Here is a 7397-nt window from a genome sequence, read left to right as displayed (position 1 = left end):
CTCTTTTTTTTCAGCTTTTTTTGCCTACGCTTTTCATGAATGGTTTTGATCTGATTGGGGATGATGGACTCAAACCCTGGTGGAAAAGTTGGGCCAGACATTAGTGATGAGAAAGAGGAAGATGTTTTTGGCCGGATTAGAGGCCCAAAACTGTTTGTTAGGGAGATGTGGGAACTGAAGGATTTTTTCTGGGGAGAGAATACTATTTTCCTTGGGCTGAGGGAGGATAATTTTAATGGGCTTTGTTTTGATAGGGCTGGATTGGTAGGAGATTTGTCTTTTGTCGGGGTAGTCTGAAGAGGTGGGGACCATGGCAGAGAATTGTTTTTCACTTTTGTCGTGGAATTGCAATTATTTTGCAATGATGAAATTTCCAGTTCCAATACAGAGGGAGATTGGCAGGCTTTTTGGGAAGTGTGGTTAGGGAGAGGGCTATTATTATTGGGGTTTATTTCCAAAAAGGAATTGTGGGTCCCAATACTTTTGTCTCCTTGGGCTGAGCACTGAGCCGCCGTTTTGTTATCAGGCGTCTTTTGCATGTCTTCATTGATGACGTAATCACATGCAGGAGACTGATTGGGGGACTTTCGGCCATTTTCAATGAGCTCATTTTCTGGCAATTTTTGACTGTTAGAGACTTCATCCTCATCAGATGGATTTTTTTCTGGGGATTTGATTGAGGTTTTGAAGGCTGGGCAGGTGAAAGAAATGTCGATTCTGATTCGAAGATGAAAACTGGGTATTTTTGGTCCTCAATTTTAAGCCAGAACTTACAGTTAATTCTAAACAAACAATCTGATTTTTGTTTGATCGAATCTTGAGTAATCCACAGTTGTGACTCGTCCAAATACACTTCCAATGGCATGAAAATTTTCATAGTTCCATGCCGTAAGCGGTACTCCATATACATTCAGATTGACTTCACGCCATTGAGTAGCGATTTTGTCATTTACTTGTCTGAATTCTATGAACCAGTTTTCTAGCCATCCGCTCTCCATCATGGCTAGTTTTTCCTCCATACTTTCGAAGGTTATTAAGTGCATCATCCCTCATAGTGGCTTAATATCTATACTGAGGATTCCTTCAACCATTATTCCACTTTGGATGTCATTTGAGGACAGGGATGACAGAGAGATTCCAATTATGCTTCGATTGAAAAGCTCCAAGTTGTCTAGATTTCTGGAACCTTCAACAGTCAAGGTAAATATGTCATCAATGTTTTCTACACAGATAAGTTGTCTGGCTTCCTCTGTAGCTTCACCAAGAATTTTTGTGCTTGCAATTCTTGCTTTTGAGGGGTTTTGGAGAAATATGTCTGGGATAGGGTCAGGTTCTTGAAGGAGTGATAAATGGGGGCTAAAGGTGGGGTTGGGGTTTTCTGGTATTGGCTGTGAAGGTGGATTAGTTTTTTTGGTTGGAGAGATGGAGACCTCCTTATAAGATCTGGTATCACGCAGGGCAGATTTGTTGAGGGGTATGAATTGGTTATTTGGTTTGAAGGGAGGTTTTGGTATTGCAGTTCGAGGGGTGCTATATTGGTGACGTCTTTGGGTAGGTTTATCTTTTTTGGCAGGTTGAACTCTTAGCTTTCTTCCTTACAGCATCAGCCCATCCATGGTGAGGACTGCATTCTTTTGGGATCTGGGGTTCATGAATCTGATAAAAGCATATCGGAATTGGGGTTTTGATTTTTGGATAGGAGGGATGACAATATTGGTAATTAAACCAAATTTCTTGAACATTTCTTCAATGTCAGATGGAAGGGTATCAATGGGTAGGTGGGAAATGAAGATCGTGTATGTTCAGGGCCATAGGTTGCAGTGGGAGGGATGGGTTTCTTTATTTCCTTCTTCGTACTTTGATCCAGTTCTCATGATCTTGATCCTTAAAATGGTTTTCTTGCTTCTCAAGTTCACTCACAGGGGTGGTTTTTCTCTCTCTCTCTCTCTAGGTTTCTCTCTCTAGCCATTTCCTGATATTATCTTAAATAAAGCATATAGAAAATTTAAAGTAATTATGTAGAAGAATTTCTTTGCATTTTATTTTTTCTAAAAACTACCGTTTGGTTTGGATGTGGTATTTTTTTTTTTTCTTTTTTCCTTCTTTTTCTTTGAAATGGTGCAGTTAGTTTTTCTTCTTTTTCTTTTTAAATTTTTTAATGTCCCCCATATACTCCCTTCGTTTTTTTAATTTTTTTTGGTGAAAAGTATTAATTTTTTAAATTATGTTTTGTACTTTTTCTAGTAATTAAAGATAATTTTTTTACTACTTTTAACTTCAAAAAATATGGTTCCCCACCTCATTTAATGCTAAAAGGGTCAAAAAGTACACCAAAAATGATTGAAAGTGATATATACTAAAACTAGTGAAAACAACAATATAGCAAGTAAAAAAAATTAGAGAGTGCGGAATAGCCTAGTGATTAGAGCTTTCTTCCTGTTTCCATGAGCTCATGAGATTGATTTCCAGCCTTGACAAATTGAGATCGTCTTTATTCCCCCAACTTATCAATAAGGTTTCTCCTTGTCTTATTAAAAAAAAAAAAACGTTAGAAGGAGTATGATAGAGATTTCCTAGTATCACAACTATACTAGCTTTAGAACCCATGATCGTACAAAAATTATATAAAAAAAATTAGGATTTTGTGATATTTTCTAATGTTTTTACAAACATTAAATTTTTTTGGGTTTTCTACATTATGCCCTCGTGTTTTTTCATTTTCTACAGTGTACTTCATGTTTATGGGATTTCTATATTGTGCCCTTCAACTCTTATTTTTTAATTCAAAATGCCATTGTCGTTAAGTGAACGGTAATTGTTCCGTTAATAAAATTAATATTGATTAATTATATTAATTTTTTTCTCATCTCTAGAAATTATTCTTCTCTTTCAAAATTCCTCTCTTCTGTAAAACTTCCTCTTCTCTGTGAAATTCTGCATTTTGGTAGCTATGGTTGGGGCGAAACTGAAACCAGAAGGATCTAGGCTTTCTCCTTCGTTTTCAAGCTTTGAAATGGTGAATCGTAAATGTTGTATTCATCTCTCGAAGCAGATTAAATGTTCTAACTTTGGCTGAAATTTAAAGCATACAGTGAGTTTTAATGGAGTTGCATTTCATATTGTAATTTGTACTATTTTGGCTGTAGAATTAACTTCACGCCCCAAATTTGGTTGTAGAATTCCCCTACTTGTAATGTGTTTGCGCAGATACCACTTCTGCAAAGATGAGACCTTTTGCCCATATACCACTTATGGAAAGGTTTCAGTTCTTGGTGATCAGAGAGAGATGCCGGAGTATTTCAAGTGCGATTTAGGGTTAAAATTGCGTAATTTAGGGTTAAAATTTTGAGGTCTGAGTTTTTTATTTAGGGACAGAGGGCAAAGGAGGAGTAGAGGAAGTTGAATGATCAGTAGAGGAGAGAGAGGGGTATTTAGTTTCTTTTTTTTTTTGTTTCAATTTTCCACCATTGAAGAAGCTCCTCGTAATTTCATGAAATTAGTTGAGGCCTTTTGCTAAAATGTGCATCTTAATTACTAGGTAAGATTTAATTCAAAGAAATTTTGGATTTTTTTCTTTTCTCAATCTCAAATATGCTATCTTTAGTTTTCTTCTTGTCGAATTTACTAGGATTGGATGAAGGAGGCAGAGGGAGAGCGAAGTAGAATGGTGGCAGGGGAAGGGAGAAGAAGGTAGGGGAAGGGAGAGTAAGAGTGAAGTAGAAAGGTGGCAGGGGAGGGGAGTGGAAGGTAGGGGAGGGAGAGGTGCAGCAGCCAGCAGGGGAGGGAGGAGAGAGAAAAGGAGGAAGAAGGAAAAACTGTTAAAACCAAACGGTTAATGCGAAAGGTAACGTCCGTTATTAATAACAGCTCATTAATGGCATTTTGAATTAAAAAATGAGAGTTGAAGGGTGCAGTGTAGAAATCCCAGAAACATGGGGTACAACGTAGAAAATAAAAAAATACGAGGGTATAATGTAGAAAAACCCAAATTTTTTTAGTAAAATTTTATAGAAATAAATGGTTGACTAATGTTCATGTTTCCAAATTTGATCATCAATTTTTGGTATTCTTTAATTACTTCATTTATTAGTATTGTTCTCTGACTTCTCTCTAATTACTCAATTGTCAATTCAAATACTGTAATCGAAACGTTTTGCTTTAATATTTTGGGGAGGGTATCTTAGACTGTTCATATTTGTCTGAAGAATCCCCTAGGTAGTAGGTATAATGCATGCATTCAAGGATGACATTAAAGCTTCAACTGCCAGGTTTTTCTCTCTCTTTTTCTTCGTCTTCTTCATTGTGAGTTGTGACACACCCTGCTTTTCCTCTCTTCTTCTTCTTTGTTCTTAGAGAGTTGTGTTTGTAGTTCAATTTCCCCGGTATATACGATTCTATTTTAAATCTCCAACAAATTTTCATGTGATAGCATTATTTATTTTTGTCTATGTAAAGTTGTGATTTGCGTTTTTAAATTTGTTGGTGTGACAGAAAATAAAAAACTCTCAAAGGAGGACACCATTACTGACAGGTTTTACTTCAATCATTACTAGTTCAGCATTGATATCTTCTTTGTCATTCCATTAGATATTGATACTTTGCATTTTTATTATTATTTTTGTGAGGACTTTGATAAATTTCAGTCTATCTTTATAAAATACAAAAACAAAATAAAAGTTGTATCATCTGGCATTTTCCCGTGAAAGGTAGTCATTAGTCGCATTGATTTTTACTGAACATATTTTTTTTGGTGCAATTTTTTTACTGAACATAAGAACAGAAGAAATCGAACTCTTGTTATTTATTTGTTTTATATAGTGTATTCCATATAAGGGGCGAGCGTTAGTTCAATCTCGATCGGAATGCACAAATTTTGTACACTTGACATTTTCGTTAATAAATGCTACTAATATTTGATCGTATGAGTTAAAAGTCATGATTATCCTTATTATAATTATTTTAAAAGAAGAGAAATCACAACTTAATATTTGATTCTAATTGGCGATTAGGGATGACGGTGGGTCAAGACTCCACCCAAAAGCTGCTGGACCCGCTCCATTTTTTAAGTGTCTGGGTCCAAGTTTTTCTGACATAATAGGTTTGAGACGGATCTGGACTTAAACCTTATTGGGCCAAGTCTAGATATGGTTCCAACAATGCCAAACCCACACAAACCTCAAATCCAACTCATGGACTCATTTATAATTTTTTCAAAAAATAAAATAAAATAAATGTATTGAAATCGCAAAACACAATTTTTATGCTCACAACAAGTCTTTATCCTCTAAAAAATGAAATCTATACTAATATATTAAAAGGCGTGCCAAAGCTAGAAACGGTGCCACGTGGCTCTCTCCCTAAGGGAGTTTTACTCCATGTAATCCACAACAATAAAAAAAATTTATAAATTGCATAGTGTAAGGTTTGATCGCGGGACCTCAAGAACATACACTAAAGTCTTAACCATTAGATCAAATAATATTTAGTGTTATTATCTTAAATTATAATTTTAATAAATGAAAATTTTCCTTACTCGGGGCGTAGCCCGAGCCTAATAATAACTAGTTAAAGATGAAATGGAGGAGAATTAGCAACTAAAATTTTTCGATGCTATTGTTATATACATAAACATATGAGACTTACGTAGACATCTTTGATATTATATATTTTTAATAATCTTGTATACTAAACTATTAAATTAAACTATTAATAGTCAGCTTAATACTAGCATCGTTATATGTAAAAAAAAGTTTAGCAGGAAAACGTAGTATATAATTAGAGGATATTGACAATAAGAAAAATATTAAAGAGTGAATATTTTAGACCCAGTGGCTATAAGGATGGTTTGAGTCTTGTTGGACCGGTCTCCAAACCTAACCCATCGCCATCCTTAATCCCCACTTAATATTAGTAGCATTTTATATACGGAAACGTAAGATACAAAATTTGTGCATCTCGGAGAGGAATAGACATTTTTTCTTCGATATCTCTATGACATTTCCCCCTTCAAATGTCAGATTAAATCCAAAGCTACAATGGATGCTGCTAATCGTAGACCTTCCGTTGACGAGTTAAATGCTATGGCGGACCGAATCAATATGGTAGCAGAGAAATTTGATACATGCGAGCTTGCAATAGCTGAGCACGTAATTTATCGCGACCCACAGCTTGTTACAATGTTCAATCGTTGTCGAAGTCAGAACGATATGGTCGAGTTTATTAGAAGGCGTGCAGTTATAGCTTCCCATACTGTTAGTGCTTTTGCAAATTGCTTGGAAGGTACTTGCACAAAAAGTTACTGCTCAGAGTCCAAATTTGCTAGAAAACGCAAAGGGTGAGAGGTATATGTTTTTAGTAACTCACAATGTTCTTCTACGAAACAAGTTCATAAAAACATCTTATCATTTTGTACGCAACGCTAACTTCTTTTTTTTTTCTAAATTGGCCTTCCTTGTAGCAGCGTGACGAGTAAAATGCTGCTGGTTCTGCTATCATCAACTACCTACTGCCCGAGTGTCTTCTGCCGACTGTCTGTCTTTACATATTTATTATGAACCAGTATTTTTATAATTATTGCTGTAAGCTTATTTTATCCTATGGGACTGGGTTTTTCTAGGACATTACTTTAAAACCAAGGTTTTATCCTAGGATTTCTTATCTTCATGTTGTCAAGTGCTGACATCCTTGGATTTTACGTTAAGACTAGTCCTCTTCATTCTGTCAGGATTTATCAGTTGTTCTTGGTTGATATCAATCTTGTACTTGTTATATGAAAGCATATGTATTGTCGGTTAATTTTTTTGCCTGTTAAAATTGATATATAGATTAAAAAGGTTGGCTTGCAAAAAATCTCTCCATATATAAAGAACCAGTTTTATTGTCAGAACTTTCAGCAATAGGTTGAAGGTGTTGGTAAAATCTGTAAGAAAAAAGGAGACAAAGGAAGGTTAGTTTATTCATGAAGTGTAGAATACTGATTTGGTGATGCTTACTCAACTAGTTCATTATTATTGGATTGTTTGTTTTGATATTTCGTTTCTTGTTGTATAAGTAAATCATCGGTTTTGATTCAGTGGTTTTACCTAGGGGGAACTAGCTCAGTTTTGAAGTTGCATATTTAGACACTCGTCTCTGTATCTAGTTTAATTAGTAATAACAAATATTATTAAAAGAGACTGTCTACTTTTAATGTAAAAGTAGACTTAATTAGTCACTAAATGGATTAAATTAGTCACTAAAAGAAATTAACTTAGTCACTATTAAGCTAATTCTCTTTTTAATATTGAGCTTATCATTGCCTAATTTTAATTTAAAAGTAGGCGGTCTCTTACAAGACAAACTCTAGTAATAGTTGCAGATGTTGGAGAGGTATCTTGACGAAGCGAAGCGCATTAGTT

General features: G+C 35.1%; 1 long non-coding RNA gene across 1 annotated transcript; it reads left to right on the top strand.

Annotated features, from left to right (window-relative positions):
* The first annotated feature begins 4492 nt into the window (after positions 1-4492).
* On the top strand, positions 4493-6775 carry LOC104884265 (uncharacterized). The gene is made up of 3 exons (XR_788698.3): positions 4493-4531; positions 6018-6341; positions 6458-6775. It is a non-coding gene; the product is annotated as an uncharacterized LOC104884265 (long non-coding RNA).
* The last annotated feature ends 622 nt before the right edge of the window (positions 6776-7397 follow it).

The sequence above is a fragment of the Beta vulgaris genome, chromosome 3, assembly GCF_026745355.1.
Source record: "Beta vulgaris subsp. vulgaris cultivar EL10 chromosome 3, EL10.2, whole genome shotgun sequence".
Lineage (NCBI taxonomy): Eukaryota > Viridiplantae > Streptophyta > Magnoliopsida > Caryophyllales > Amaranthaceae > Beta > Beta vulgaris.
This window is presented reverse-complemented; position numbering and strand designations above follow the sequence as displayed.